The sequence below is a fragment of the Bos indicus x Bos taurus genome, chromosome 3 (assembly GCF_003369695.1).
Source record: "Bos indicus x Bos taurus breed Angus x Brahman F1 hybrid chromosome 3, Bos_hybrid_MaternalHap_v2.0, whole genome shotgun sequence".
Classification (NCBI taxonomy): Eukaryota; Metazoa; Chordata; class Mammalia; order Artiodactyla; family Bovidae; genus Bos; species Bos indicus x Bos taurus.
Genome location: NC_040078.1, coordinates 80,390,814 through 80,407,356, shown reverse-complemented (window position 1 = coordinate 80,407,356; position 16,543 = coordinate 80,390,814).

Here is a 16,543-nt window from a genome sequence, read left to right as displayed (position 1 = left end):
TTTCACTTTCATCAGGAAGCTCTTTAATTCTTCACTTTCTGCCATAAGTGTAGTGTCATCTACATATCTGAGGTTATTGATATTTCTCCCAGCAATCTTGATTACAGCTTGTGTTTCATACAGCCTGGCATTTCTCATGATGTACTCTGTATATAAGTTAAAAAAGCAGGATAGCAATATACAGCCTTGACGGACTCCTTTCTCTATTTGGAACCAGTCTATTGTTCCATGTCCAGTTCTAACTGTTGCTTCTTGACCTGCATACAGGTGTCTCAAGAGGCAGGTCAGGTGGCCTGATATTCCTATCTCTTTAAGAATTTTCCACAGTTTGTTGTGATCTATGCAGTCAAAGGCTTTGGCATAGTCAATAAAGGAGAAATAGACGTTTTTCTGGAACTCTTTGCTTTTTAGATGATCCAATGGATGTTGGCAATTTGATCTCTAGTTCCTCTGCCTTTTCTAAATTCACCTTGAATATCTGGAAGTTCACAGTTCATGTATTGTTGAAGCCTGGCTTGGAGAATTTTGAGCATTACTTTGCTAGCATGTAAGATGATTGCAATTGTGTGGTAGTTTGAACATTCTTTGGCATTGCCTTTCTTTGGGATTGGAATGAAAACTGACCTTTCTAGTCCTGTGGCCACTGCTGAGTTTTCCACATAGGCTGCCATATTGAGTGTAGCACTTTCACAGCATCATCTTTTAGGATTTGAAATAGTTCAACTGGAATTCTATCTATCATCTCCATTAGCTTTGTTCATAGTGATGTTTCCTAAGGCCCACTTGACTTCACATTCCAGGATGTCTCGCTTGGGTGGGTGATCACACCATTGTGGTTATCTGGGTCATGAAGATCTCTTTTGTATAGTTTTTCTGTGTATTCTTGCCACCTATTCTTAATATCTTCTACTTCTGTTAGGTCCATACCATTTCTGTCCTTTATTGTGCCCATCTTTGCATGAAAAGTCCCCTTGGTATCTCTAATTTTCTTGAAGAAATTTCTATTCTTTCCCATTCTATTATTTTCCTCTATTTCTTTGCATTTATCTCTGAGGAAGGCTTTCATATCTTTCCTTGCTATTCTTTGGAACTCTGCATTCAAATGGATATATGTTTCCTTTTCTCCTTTGCCTTTAGCTTCTCTTCCTTTCTCAGCTATTTGTAAGGCCTCCTCAGACAATCATTTTGCCTTTTTGCATTTCTTTTTCTTGAGAATGGTCTTAATCACTCCTGTACAGTGTCATGAACCTCTGTCCATAGTTCTTCAGGCCCTCTGTTTATTAGATCTAATCTCTTGAACCTATTTGTTACCTCCACTGTATAGTCATAAGGGACTTGATTTAGGTCATACCTGAATGGTCAAGTGGTTTTCCATTTTCTTCAACTGAAGTCTGAATTTGCCAGTAAGGAGTTTATAATCTGAGTCACAGTCAGCTCCCAGTCTTGTTTTTGCTGACTGTGTAGAGCTTCTCCATCTTTGGCTGCAAAGAATATAATCAATCTGATTTTGGTATTGACCATCTGGTGATGTCCATGTGTAGAGTCTTCCCTTGTGTTGTTGGAAGAGGGTGTTTGCTATGACTAGTGCATTCTCTTGGCAAAACTCTGTTAGGCTTTGCCCTACTTCATTTTGTACTCCAAGGCCAAATTTGCCTGTTACTCCAGGTATCTCTTTACTTCCTACTTTTCATTCCAGTCCCCTATAATGAAAAGGACACTTTTTTGGGTGTTAATTCTAGAAGGTCTTGTAGGTCTTCATAGAACTATTCAACGTCAGCTTCTTCAGCATTACCTGGTTGGGGCATGGACTTGGATTACTGTGATACTGAATGGTTTGCCTTGCAAAAGAAGAGAGATCATTCTGTCATTTTTGAGATTGCAACCAAGTACTGCGTTTCATATTTTTGTTGACTATGAGGGCTACTCCATTTCTTCTAAGGGATTCTTGCCCATAGTAGTAGATATAATGGTCATCTGAGTTAAATTTGCCCATTCCAGTCAATTTTAATTCACTGATTCCTAAAATGTTGATGTTTACTCTTTCCATCTCCTGTTTGACCACTTCCAATTTGCCTTGATTCATGGACCTAACATTCCAGGTTCCTATGCAATATTGTTCTTTACAGTATTGGACTTTACTTCCACCATCAGTCACATCCACAACTGGTTGTTGTTTTTGCTTTGGTTCTGTCTCTTCATTCTTTCTGGAGTTATTTCTCCATTCTTGCCTAGTAGCACATTGGGTACCTACTGACCTAGGGAGTTCATCTTTCAGTGTCCTATCTTTTTGCCTTTCCATACTGTTCATGGGGTTCTCAAGGCACGAATACTGAGGTGGTTTGCCATTCTTTTCTCCAGTGGACCACATTTTGTCAGAACTCTCCACCACGACCTGTCTATCTTCGATAGCCCTACATGGCATAACTCATAGTTTCGTTGAGTTAGACAAGGCTGTGGTCCATGTGATCAGTTTGATTAGTTTTCTGTGATTGTGGTTTTCATTCTGTCTGCTCTCTGAGGGATAAGGATAAGAGGCTTATGGAAGCTTCCTGATGTCAGAGACTGACTATATGGGAAACTGGGTCTTGTTCTGTTGGATGGGGCTATGCTCAGTAAATCTTTAATCCAATTTTCTGTTGATGGGCAGGGCTGTGTTCCCTCCCTGTTGTTCGACCTGAGAGCAAACTATGGTGGTAATGAAGAAAATGGTGACCTCCTTCAAAAGGTCCCATGCACTCAGTGCTGCTCAGTGACCATGACCCTGCAGCAGGCCACTGCTGACCCTTGCCTCTGCCAGAAACTCCTGGACACTCACAGGCAAGTCTGGGTCAGACTTGTGGGGTGACTTGTGACTCTTGTGGGGTCACTGCTCCTTTTTGCTGGGTCCCAGTGCACACAAAGTTTTGTTTGTGCCCGCTAAGAGTCTGTTTTCCTGGTCCTGTGTAAGTTCTGGCAGCTCTATGGTGGGGTTAAAGATGACCTCCTCCAAGAGGGCTTATGCCACACCCAGGTCTGCTGCACCCAGAGCCCCTGCCCCTGTGGCAGGCCATTGCTGACCCATACCTCCACAGGAGACACTCAAACAGTCAAAGGCATGTCTGGCTCCATCTCTGTGGGGTCTCCTAGTGAACACAAGATTTTGTTTGAGCCTTCTGAGCATCTCTGATGTTTGGGGTTTGATTTTATATGTGATTTTGCCCCTCCGACTGTCTTGCTGGGGCTTCTCCTTTGCTGTTGGATGTGGGGTATCTTTTTTTTTGGTGGGATCCAACATTCTCCTGTCAATGGTTGTTCCGCAACGAGTTGTAATTTTGGAGTTCTCGCAGAAGATGAGCGCATGTCCTTCTACTCCACCACCTTGGAGTGGTATTACATGGCTAGTGCGCATTAATTACCTATTAGTTAACTGAATGCTAAAACACTGTACCTACTTCAAGAGATTCTGACTCAGTTGATCAGGGGAGAACCACGACACATATGTTTTAAGAATTCCCCAGGTGATTCTAATGTACTTCCCAGTTTAGTAACAAACTGAATGAATGACCTGAACCAGTGGAGATGAGAAAATTTGTGTTTGTAGTTTTCTGTGAGTCAGAAGTCTTACTCCTTGAAAACACCCTGGGTGAAGGTACAGTGGTATTTTTCTGTCTTATAGAAGGGGGAAATGTAAGCTTTCAAAGATTTGTTTAAAAAATAAGCCTGGCTGACTATTGAGCCTGTGCTCTGGAGCCTGGGAAGTGAAACTACGTGAACCACAACTACTGAAGCCTGAGTGCCCTGGCGTCCGTGCTCTATAGCTGTATAAGCCACCACAGTGAAAAGTCTGTGCACCACAACTAGAGTAGTCCCTGCTCACTGCAGCTAGAGAAAAGACCCATCACAGCCAAATATAAATAAATGAAAAAAAAAAACAAAAAAAAACAGCCTGGCTGATATGGTAAAACATTCATGGAATCTAGATATGTAGCTGGGTGTATATGATTTTTCAATTTAGATGCTTTCAATTTTTTTCTTAATAAAATATTGGAAAAATTAGCCTGAACCAGAGTAAAAAAGCATGCTAATTGAGTGAGTGTCACTCAGTCCAGCATTTTATGAGGAGGCAGAGAAGCCTCCCAGGTAGGAAGGCAGTGGTGCTGGGATGGTGTGTTGGTCCACTTGGCTGGAGCAGAAGCAGGGAGCTCTGCTAAATGAACTCAGGAATGTTGATTTGACTGGTTTCAAGTGACTTTAGGTAATTGATGTGATGTCTCTGTACCTCATCTGCTACATGAGAGTCATATTAATAGCTCTTGTATGTACCAAACTCACAGAGCTGTTATGAGGGACAAATAATGTACACGGTATAAATCTAGTGGTTTTCAAAGACAGATACAAAGACTTTCCAAGGGATCTGATGGGCACAGGGAATGCTAAGGGAATCAGTTTCCAGATCTTGATTTCCGTCTATAATCCACCAGAAAGGATTTCTCTGAGGAAATGACAAGTGTTATGTCAGTTTTCTGTTCCCCACTCCCCTTTCATAATCACAGTTATCCCATTTATAAAATAAAAAGATATTGTTGTCCCCAGCTTATTATGTTACCTTGCACTGGGTAAAAACCTCCAGGGCTCCAAAGAGATTAAATTACTAGGGTAGCCTGAAAGTGAAAGTGTTAATTGCACAGTCGTGTCCAACTCTTTGGCTCCTCTGTCCATGGGATTTCTTGTCCAGGCAAGAATACCGGAGTGGGCAGCAATTCCCTTTTCCAAGGAGTACTTCCTGACCCAGGGATTGAACCTGGGCCTCTTACATTACAGGCAGATTCTTTACTATCTCAGCCACCAGGGAGCAGTGGCTTAAGGACAGGTTGCTGCTGCTGCTAAGTCACTTCAGTCATGTCCAACTCTGTGCGACCCCATAGACGGCAGCCCACCAGGATCCCCCGTCCCTAGGATTCTCCAGGCAAGAACACGGGAGTGGGTTGCCATTTCCTTCTCCAATGCATGAAAGTGAAAAGTGAAAGTGAAGTCGCTCAGTCGTGTCCGACTCCTAGCGACCCCATGGACTGCAGCCTACCAGGCCCCTCCATCCATGGGATTTTCCAGGCAAGAGTACTGGAGTGGGTTGCCACTGCCTTCTCCGAACATGATGGCAATTATTATTTAATAACCTCAGCCTTCCTATCCCCTGACTATTGTTAAAGAATTTATCACTTCTGACAGAGTCTTGTGACAGCAAATAAATGGGGGAGGAGGGTAGAGGCACATTGATAAAAAAAAATATCAACATTAAACAGGATTTTTTTCTTTTTAAAAACAGGTCATTTTTAATTGAAGTTTAGTTGATTTGCAATGTATTAATTACTACTGTACAGCAAAGTAATTCAGTTATACATATATATATGCATTCTTTTTTCATATTCTTTTCCATTATGGCTTGTCATAGGATATTTTTTATATTTACTTTTTAACTGGAGTATAATTGCTTTACAATATTGTGTTAGTTTCTGTTACAACAATGTGAATTAGCTATATGTATGCATATATCCCCTCCCTTTTGAGCCTCCCTCGCACGCCCACATCTCACCCCTCCAGGTGGATTATTTCATCTAAGAACAAATTCTCAGCAAGATCGCGTCTCTCTCATTTTGAGTTCAGAAGAGAGATGGTTGTCATGAGGATGCGTTTCAATATGTTTATTTGGATAGAAAAATATAGTCAGATCTTTTCTGACTGGAAAGAAAAATCTTATTTGGCTGGTTGGTTTGACTGTGAGGGCTGACTTTGCCAGTTAGCTGTTAGGCAGATATTTCCATAAATCAAATGAGCTAAAAATACAGCAATTACTTTATTTAAGAGAGAAAAATTCCTTGTAAATTTTATTCCTAATAAAATTCAAAAACTTTATTACCTAAGATATTTTGAAATTAATAGTACTTTCATTTTCTAAATCTTTCTGAACATACCAGGTTAATCAGAATGCCTCTAGGTGGAGAAGTAACAGATCTGATTTAATAATTGCTTGATAATTCTTGAGAAAGCCTTTTTGACAAACTTCCCAGAAATCTAGAAAGTGAATGGCTCGCCTAACTGGATAGCAAACACTTTTGCAAGTCAGGTATTTTCTAATTTTTTCCTTGCAACAGAATTGAGAAACTAATTGAGTTTCAGCTAATAGACAACTAAAAAATGCATTTCAGTGATAGATCATTCTGTGGTTCTTGAAATATACCTTGGAAGGAGTTCAAAGAATTAAATGATATTGCTGCAACAAAACTTTTATTTCCATCCACTGATACGTGTGGAAAGCTTTCTTAACACTTATATCTATAAAATGGAAAATAGAGTGGAATTAATGGTGAGCGCTATCTCAGTCTAGCAATAATATTTATATGAGCTAATTGTTAAAAGTATAATTTATCTTAGTAAGAGAGGCTTTTATAATAAAATATTAATTTTATTAGTATAGCAGAGTTGATGTTCCTCACTCATAGCCCCCTAACCCTCCCATGAGATGACCTGCAGACGATTCCTATGCATGCAGGTGGCTGTGTTTTTCTGCTGGAGAGACACCTCAGGAGTGACCTTCTACCTATGAAAACAAGTTGGTGAACTAATACCCCGGAACAATTCTGAGGTGTGTCTACATAGTCATTCAAAAAGTCTCTACGAGAATGAGCTCCAGTTGCCCCTCGAGGTGACTCACTAATTCATATATACTCTGTTGACTTCTTTCTCTTTCCCTTTTTCACTTCCCTCACTCACCATGCTTTATAGGGCCACCTTTCAAAAAAAAGACTTATACCCAATTCCTTTACTCAGGAGATCTGGGAGAATCCCAAGTTAATAAGTTAGATTCTAAGAATATAACAGTGAGCTTTCATTATATGCAGTTTATTGTATGTATTAAATTGTATGAAAATAGTAATGTAAGCTATACAAGGACAGAGATTTTTTTTCAGTTTTATTCAATGATGTATCACAAACATTTAGAACAGCGCTTGAATCATACTGTTTAATGAATAGTAGTAGTAGCTAATATTTACTGACTGCTTGCTATGTACTTAAGGTGATACATAATTTTTTTCAGAAAGCATTTGATCACCAAAAATATCTTATGATATAGGTATTATTATTATTTCCCTTTTGATTTAAAGGAATTCAGTTCAGTTCAGTTCAGTCCAACTCTTTGTGACACCGTGGACTGCAGCATGCCAGGCTTTCCTGTCCATCACCAACTCCCAGCCTGCTCAAACTCATGTCCATTGAGTCAATGATGCCATCCAACCCTCTCATCCTCTGTCGTCCCCTTCTCCTCCGCCTTCAATCTTTCCCAAGATCAGGGTCTTTTCCAATGAGTCAGTTCTTTGCATCAGGTGGCCAAAGTATTGGAGCTTCAGCTTCAGCATCAGTCCTTCCAATGAACACCTAGGACTGATATCCTTCAGAATGGACTGGTTGGATCTCCTTGCAGTCCAAGGGACTCTCAAGAGTCTTCTCCAACACCACAGTTCAAAAGCATCAATTCCTCGGTGCTCAGCCTTCTTCACAGTCCAACTCTCACATCCATACATGACCACTGGAAAAACCGTAGCTTGACTGTACAGACCTTTGTTGGCAACGTAATGTCTCTGCTTTTAAACATGTTGTCTCAGTTTGTCATAGCTTTTCTACCAAGGAGCAAGCATCTTTTAATTTCATGGCTGCAATCACCATCTGCAGTGATTTTGGAGGCCAAGAAAATAAAGTGTCACTGTTTCCTTTGTTTCCCCGCCTATTTGTCATGAAGTGATGGGACTGGATGCCATGATCTTCGTTTTTTGAATGTTGAGTTTTAAGCCAACTTTTTCACTCTCCTCTTTCACTTTCATCAAGAGGCTCTTCAGTTCCTCTTCACTTCCTGCCATAAGGGTGGTGTCATCTGCCTATCTGAGGTTATTGTTATTTCTCCCGGCAATCTTAATTACAGCTTGTGCTTCATCCAGCCCAGCATTTCTCATGATGTACTCTGCATATAAGTTAAATAAGCAGGGTGACAATATACAGCCTTGATGTACTCCTTTCCCAATTTGGAACCAGTCTGTTTTTCCAAGTCTGATTCTAACTGTTGCTTCTTGACCTGCATATAGATTTCTCAAGAGGCAGGTAAGGTGGTCTGGTATTCCCAACTCTTTAATAATTTTTCATAGTTTGCTCTGATCCACACAGTCAAAGGCTTTAGCCTAGTTAATGAAGCAGAAGTAGATCTTTTTCTGGAGTTCTCTTGCTTTTTCGATGATCCAATGGATGTTGGCAATTTGATCTCTGGTTCCTCTGCCTTTTCTAAATTCAGCTAGAACATCTGGAAATTCATGGTTCACATACTGTTGAAGCCTAGCTTGGAGAATTTTGAGCGTTACTTTGCTAGTGTGTGAGATGAGTGCAATTGTGTGGTAGTTTGAACATTCTTTGCCATTGCCTTTCTTTGGTATTGGAATGAAAACTGACATTTTCCAGTCCTGTGGCCACTGCTGAGTTTTCCAAATTTGCTGGCATATTGAGTGCAGCACTTTCATAGCATCTTTTAGGATTTGAAATAGTTCAGCTGAAATTTCATCACCACCACTAGCTTTGTTCGTAGTGGTGCTTCCTAAGGCCCACTTGACTTTGTACTCCAGGATGTCTGGCTCTAGATGGGTGATCACACCATCGTGGTTATCTGAGTCATGAAGATCTCTTTTGTATAGTTCTTCTGTGTTATAGTTCTTCTATTCTTGCCATCTCTTCTTAATCTCTTCTACTTTTGTTCAGTTCAGTTCAGTCACTCAGTCATGTCTGACTCTTTGCGACCCCATGAATCGCAGCACGCCAGGCCTCCCTGTCCATCACCAACTCCTGGAGTTCACTCAGACTCACGTCCATCGAGTCAGTGATGCCATCCAGCCATCTCATCCTCTGTCGTCCCCTTCTCCTCCTGCCCCCAATCCCTCCCAGCATCAGAGTCTTTTCCAATGAGTCAACTCTTTACATGAGGTGGCCAAAGTCCTGGAGTTTCAGCTTCAGCATCATTCCCTCCAAAGAAATCCCAGCTTCTGTTAAGTCCATACAATTTCTGTCCTTAATTGTGCCCATCTTTGCATGAAAAGTTCCCTTGGTAGCTCTAATTTTCTTGAAGAGAAAATAAAGGAATCAAGGTTAGACAAATGGATCTACATCACCCAGATTGCAAATTGTGGATCTTTGTGTCTAGTTAAGGTCCCTTTGATACTGGATCTCTTTCTTTCCAATTTTTTGTTTTGGCTTTGTTTTATTTTGTTGTTGTTGCTGTTATATGTCTGGCTTCTTCATTAGTGGTAAATTGTATTAAAGGTAGCGACCATATTCAACTCTGTAGCCCCATCACCTAGCCTGGAAGATGGAATAAAGTAGGAACCCAGTTATGTTTGTTGAATAAATAAAGTGAATCGTGGCTGATTTATACATATCTATGGTGAGGAAGAAAGGAAAAAGATGTTTTCTGGATCCAACTGGAGAAAAACCTTGAGTATAACCTGAGATATGGTCTATTTTAAGACAAAGCATTTTTAGGATGCTGCCATTTAAAACACCTCTGAGACTTTTTTTGAGGGAAGGTCACACCCCATGGCATGGGGAACTTCTTCAACCAGGGATGGAACCTGCCCCCCTGCAGTGGAAGCAAGGAGTCTTAACCATTAGACCACTGGCAAAGTCCTGCCCTGAGATTGTTGACTCTACGACCAATTCAGCTTGGACTCTATTTTGGCTAGTATTTTAAGATATCTTCCTTGGTGAATTTTCCTTCGTCTAAGAATTTAACTCATATCTCTTTCTTTCATTTATAAGTTTTCTGGCAGAGGTATTTAAACCATTTCTGAATCTGAATTCCTTGTATATGATAAACTATAATCAGTGAAAAGGGGTCTCTTTTAACCATCATTATACTGAGTGACTGGTATGCAGTTGGCATTCAATAAATGCTTGTTACATGAATGAATGAGGCAGAAGTAGAGAGTGGAAATCATCTTGTTTCCAGAAATCATCCATGAACAGTTGAAAAAAATATATCTTCAAGGCTTTATGTAAATACTGGGTTTGTGAAAAAAGCAACGTCAGTTTTAGATAATATGAAATTTTAGCAAAATGAATCATAATTCAACTATGATGTGAAAATTGTAACTTCTAAAATTTTTCTATGACTAAAATTGATATTGATTATGAGTCTGTCAGGATGCTTTAACTTCAGACAATAGATAATATAATTCAAGTTGACCTAAACAATAAAGAGTTTATTGACTAATACATTAGAGCACATCCAAAAGTAGGGAAGAATTTAGGGTTGCTCTAGAGGCTAAATTATATCATCAAGGACCAAGTTCTTTTCATCCTTCTGCTCTGCCATTCATGCTGTTGGCTTCAAACTAATGCTGGTCCATCACATGACTGTGGGTGGCTCTCAACAATAGTTGGGTTACAAAGAAATCTTGTTTTTAAGAAAGATAGACTGGCTCCCATTGCTGACTCTGAACCAGAAACTTCCATAAAACACTCACTCATGGTTGCTCAGAATCAGCTGCTTATTATTCCATTTCTTTATTTGTCCATACCGGGTCTTAGTTGTGGCACGTGGGGTCTTTGGTTCTCACATGGGCTCCCTAGTCGTGGCGAAGGAGCTCCAGAAGTGCCTGGGCTCAGTAGCTGCAGTGTGAAGGCTTAGTTTCTCCCTGGCGTGTGGGATCTTAGTTACCCAACCCGGGACAGAATCTGCGTCCACTGCATTGCAAGGTGGGTTCTTAACCACTGGGCCACCAGGGAAGTCCCCATTCTTGAATTAATTGATGGTGGGGGCAATTGAAATGTCCTTGGACCAATCAGGTATGTCACTTGAGTCAGGGTCAGTTTCCCTAGCTTCACTGCTAGTCCTCAATTAGAGAGGGCACAGCTACGAGGGAGTCAAACATAATGCCCAAGCACAAAACATCTGTCACTAGGGTTGCCTTCATTTTTTTTGGAGAGTGGGACTTTGGAAGTGCCATGACTTTGAGGAAGCATCCTGGTCTGGTTGTCATCCCTCCACATCAGCATTCACTGAGACACTGTTGTTTACCTCTGGTTTTCAATCACAACTGAGCTGCCCATTCTCTCCTTCTCTTGCACGGCCCTCATGTGTAAATGGAACTACTTTGTTGAGGCATATTGGGAACTGTGTGGAGCATTAATATTTTCTTGTCTGTCTGGCTAGTCAGGGATTTTAAACTCAGTGCCTTTAGGGGAAAGTCAGTACAGTAGACCAAGTATAAGATCATAGAGAGTGAGGACTGGAGAACCCAGAAAGGGCATGCTCTACTCAGAGTCATTCAGAATCAAATTGTTTAAAACCCTTGTCCTTGGGACTTCCTTGGTGGTCCAGGGGCTGAATCCATGCTTCCAATGCAGGGAGCCTGGGTCCCATCCCTGAACAAGAACTGGATCCTACATACTGCAGCTAAAGATCTGGGGTATGCCACAATTAAGACCCAGGGCTGCCAAATAGCTCAAGGCTGGGGCACTGGGATGACCCAGAGGGATGGGATGCAGAGGGAGGTGGGAGGGGGGTTCAGGATGGGGAACATATGTACACCCGTGGCGGATTCATGTCAATGTATGGCAAAACCGCTACAATATTGTAAAGTAATTAGCCTCCAATTAAAATGAATAAACTTATAAAAATAAATAAATGAATGAATAAAATAATAAAATACAAACCTGGCACTAACCAAACAGAACATGCTTGTGGAACAGATTCATTCTGTGATGCACTTCATTGTGAAGTTTTGTCACCTTTCTAGGTCCTACCTGGGGCTTCTCAGGTGGCTCAGTTGCAAAGAATCTTCCTGCAGATTCAGGACATGCAGTTTCGATCCCTGGGTCAGGAAGATCCCCTGGAGGAGGAAATGGCAACCCTCTCCAGTATTCTTGCCTGGAGAATCCCATGGACAGAGGAGCCTGGTGGGCTACAGTCCATGGGGTCGCAAAGGGTTAGACAGAACTGAGTGACTGAGCACGCATGCATGAACGCAGGTCCTACTTGGGGAAGGGGCGACACACTTCCCTGCATTTGGATCTTCTCCATCTCTCTTTTTCCTTACATCCTCCCTGCTGGGCTCAGTCCTGGGAAGTAAACAGATAGGCAGTTTCCCTTCTTTCTAGGAAATCGTTTTCACTTAAATTCTCCTCTGACTCTCATCTTCCTAACCCAGGGGATTTTTCCTAGTTTAGAATATAGAATGTAGTAGAAAGCTTTCAACCATTTGCAGACTCCCAAATCAACTGCATTTTTTTCTACTCCTTCTGAGATCCCTGCCCCAAACTCAAAGCCAAGAAAAGACTCTTGATTTCTCTCTTTCTGCTACTTCACCTTTCTTTCTTTTTTGTCTTAAATTGTATTCACTTTTGGCTGCACCGGGTCTTCACTGCTGTGCGCAGGCTTTCTCTAGTTGTGGTGGGCAGGGGCTCCTCTTGTTGCAGTGTTCAGGCTTCTCATTGCAGCGGCTTCTCTTGTTGCAGAGCACAGCTCTAGGGCGGGCAGGCTCAGTCGCTGCGAAGCACAGGCTCTAGAGCGTGAACTCAGTAGTTGCGGCGCACAGGCATAACTACCCCGCTGCACGTGGGATCCTCCCATACCAGAGATCGAACCCATGTCCCCTGTATTGGCGGTGGATTCTTAACCATTGGGCAACCATGGAAATCCTACATTACCTTTCTTAAGGTGATGGGCATAACATTCCTCAGCTGTTGCATGAAGAAGGAAAGGGATCATAGTAAAATGTTATCCTGCTATGGAAGAAATACACTGTACAGAACAAGAGAGTGTCATCAGACTACATGCAGAATGTCTTATTTGTTGCTATGTATCTCATTTTAGAATATATCCATCCACAGAAGATGCCAGGGATTCTGAATCACATTATGTAAGTATAATCAATAACACTTTCTATACAGCATTCAGCATCCAAGGCTGAGGATGTAGCAGTCAAGATAGATTAGCTTCTGTGTGCACATGTGTGCTCATTATGGTAGCTCTTCTTGTTACAGAGCTTGGGCTCTAGGGCACATGGTCTTCGATAGTTGTGGCTTCTGGGCTTAGTTGCTTTGAGGCATATGGAATCTCCCTGGACCAGGGATCTAATCCATGCCCCCTGCATTGGCAGGGGGATTCTTTTTTTTTTTTTTAATAATTGAAGGATAATTGCTTTACAGAATTTTGTTGTTTTCTGTCAAACCTCAACATGAATCAACCATAGGTATACATACATCCCCTCCCTTTTGAACCTCCCTCCCATCTGGCAGGAGGATTCTTAACCACAGAAACACCAGAGAAGTCCTATTTTTCAGTTTTTAAAGGTTTAAGTCCAAACTGTTTTCCATAGTTACTGTACCAATTTACATTTCACCAACAGTGTAGGAGGGTTTCCTTTTCTCCACACCCTTTCCAGTTTTTACTATTTGTAGACTTTTTGATCATAGCCACTCTGACCATTGTGAGGTGATACCTCATTGTAGCTTTGATTTGCATTTCTTTAACAATTAGCGATGCTGAGCATCTTTACATGGACCTGTTGACCATTTGTATGTCTTCTTTGGAGAAATGTCTATTTAAGTCTGCTGATTCTTTTTTTTTAATTGGGATGCTTGTTTTTCAATACTGAGTTATATGAGCTATTTGTATATTTTGGAGATTAGTCCCTTGTCAGTAGCATCTTTTGCAACTATTTTCTCCCAGTCTATAGGTAAGACACCCCTTTTAAATTACACCCTTTTCCTGCCCTTTTGGTTTGTCTCTCCGCTGTGTCCATAGTGACCTGTCAAATAGATGGGGGCCCATGACCCTGGCTGGAGATCTGGAAGCCAAGTTTGGGACTGATGTGGTGCAGAGGCTGTGGTGGTGGGACAGGGAGAGCAGCTGGAACTTGATTCCCAAGCTGGTAGGCAGGCCTGTGGTCATGAGATGGAGAGCCAAGTGGAAATGCCACCTGAGAGCCAGATCCGCAGTGAGTCAAGCTCCCGTCAAAGGGTTCTGGCAACAAGATGTGAGACACAGCAATGATCTGGCAACAGGTTGGCAGTGGGAGGCTGACAGGCAGGTTCAGGAGGGAAGATGTAAGTTAAAACCTGTGGTAATACCTGAGACAGAGGGCCTAGTGGGAGAAACCTTTCATAGGACCCAGTTGATATTACCTGGCTGTTGAGGGAGTGAAGTCAGGTTGAAGACAAGTGACTTTCTCCTTGCTGTTAGCATCTCTCTATTCTAGCATCCAGAGAAGCAGTCTGGTGAAGATTGCTCCTGACATAGTCGTAGGACCCTCTTCACTCAAGTACTAGGGAGACTGGGTAGGGTGTAGTGGTTATATGCTTTGATCCATGATACCTGGGTTCAAATCCCAGCTCTGGCTCAATGACACTGGGGGATAAACTACCTAACCTCTTAGTGTCTCAGTTTCTTCATCTATAAAATAAAAAGATAACACTATTACTCCACACATCTTTGAATTTGCATAGCACAATGATTAAAGAACGCTGGTTCTAGAGTCAGGATGCTTGATTTATGTCCTTAAATCATCTACTTATGTCTATAGGATGTCAGGCAACTTGCCAGATGTCTTGCTTCAGGTTTAAGATCTATAAAGCGGATACAAAATAATAGACTACCTATGGCATACGGCTGTGGCAAGCATTAATATTGTATATAATATAATAATATATTAACAATTTTATATATATATATATTATATAATATATAGATAAGATTGAAGGCAAAAGGAGAAGGGGGAGGCAGAGGATGAAGTGGTTAAATAGCATCACTGACTCAATCGACGTGAATTTGAGCAAACTCTGGGAGATAGTAGAGGACAGAGAAACCTGGCATGCTGCAGTCCATGAGGTCACAAAGAGTCGGACATGACTTAGCGACTGAACAACACCAACAAAATATATTTATATATACACATATATGAAGAGAGAGAGAGAAAAACAGTGGTACATAGCAAGTACTCAGTAAATGTTTATTATAGTCTATACTGCCCATCTTGGCATGAAATGTTCCCTTGTTATCTCTAATTTTCTTGGAGAGATCTCTAGTCTTTCCCATTCTGTTGTTTTCCTCTACTACTTTGCATTGATCGCTGAGGAAGGCTTTCTTATCTCTCCTTGCTATTCTTTGGAACTCTGCATTCAGATGCTTATATCTTTCCTTTTCTCCTTTGCTTTTCACTTCTCTTCCTTTCACAGCTATTTGTAAGGCCTCCCCAGACAGCCATTTGCTTTTTTGCATTTTTTTTCCATGGGGATGGTCTTGCTCCCTGTCTCCTGTACAATGTCACGAACCTCCATCCATAGTTCATCAGGCACTCTATCAGATCTAGTCCCTTAAATCTATTTCTCACTTCCACTGTATAATCATAAGGGATTTGATTTAGGTCATACCTGAATGGTCTAGTGGTTTTCCCTACTTTCTTCAATTTAAGTCTGAATTTGGCAATAAGGAGTTCATGATCTGAGCCACAGTCAGCTCCCGGTCTTGTTTTTGCTGACTGTATAGAGCTTCTCCATCTTTGGCTGCAAAGAATATAATCAATCTGATTTTGGTGTTGACCATCTGGTGATGTCCATGTGTAGAGTCTTCTCTTGTGTTGTTGGAAGAGGGTGTTTGTTATGACCAGTGCGTTCTCTTGGCAAAACTCTACTAGCCTTTGCCCTGCTTCATTCTGTACTCCAAGGCCAAATTGCCTGTTACTTTAGGTGTTTCTTGACTTCCTACTTTTGCATTCCAGTCCCCTGTAATGAAAAGGACATCTTTTTTGGGTGTTAGTTCTAAAAGGTCTTGTAGGTCTTCATAGAACCGTTCAAATTCAGCTTCTTCAGCGTTACTGGTTGGGGCATAGGCTTGGATTACCGTAATACTGAATGGTTTGCTTTGGAAACGAACAGAGATCATTCTGTTGTTTTTTAGATTGCATCCAAATACTGCAATACAGACTCTTTTGTTGACCATGATGGCTACTCCATTTCTTCTAAGGGATTCTTGCCCACAGTAGTAGATATAATGGTCATCTGAGTTAAATTCACCCATTCCAGTCCATTTTAGTTTGCTGATTCCTAGAATGTCGATGTTCACTCTTGCCATCTCCTGTTTGACCACTTCCAATTTGCCTTGATTCATGGAACTGACATTCCAAGTTCCTATGCAATATTGCTCTTTACAGCATCAGACCTTGCTTCTATCACCAGTCACATCCACAAGTGGGTATTGTTTTTGCTTTGGCTCCATCCCTTTATTCTTTCTGGAGTTATTTCTCCACTGATCTCCAGTAGCATATTGGGCACTTACCAACAGAAGATATTAAAAAGAGGTGGCAAGAATACACAGAAGAACTGTACAAAAAAGATCTTCATGACCCAGATAATCATGATGGTATGATCACTCACCTAGGGCCAGACATCCTGGAATGTGAAGTCAAGTGGGCCTTAGAAAGCCTCACTATGAACAAAGCTAGTGGAGGTGATGGCATTCCAGTTGAGCTATTTC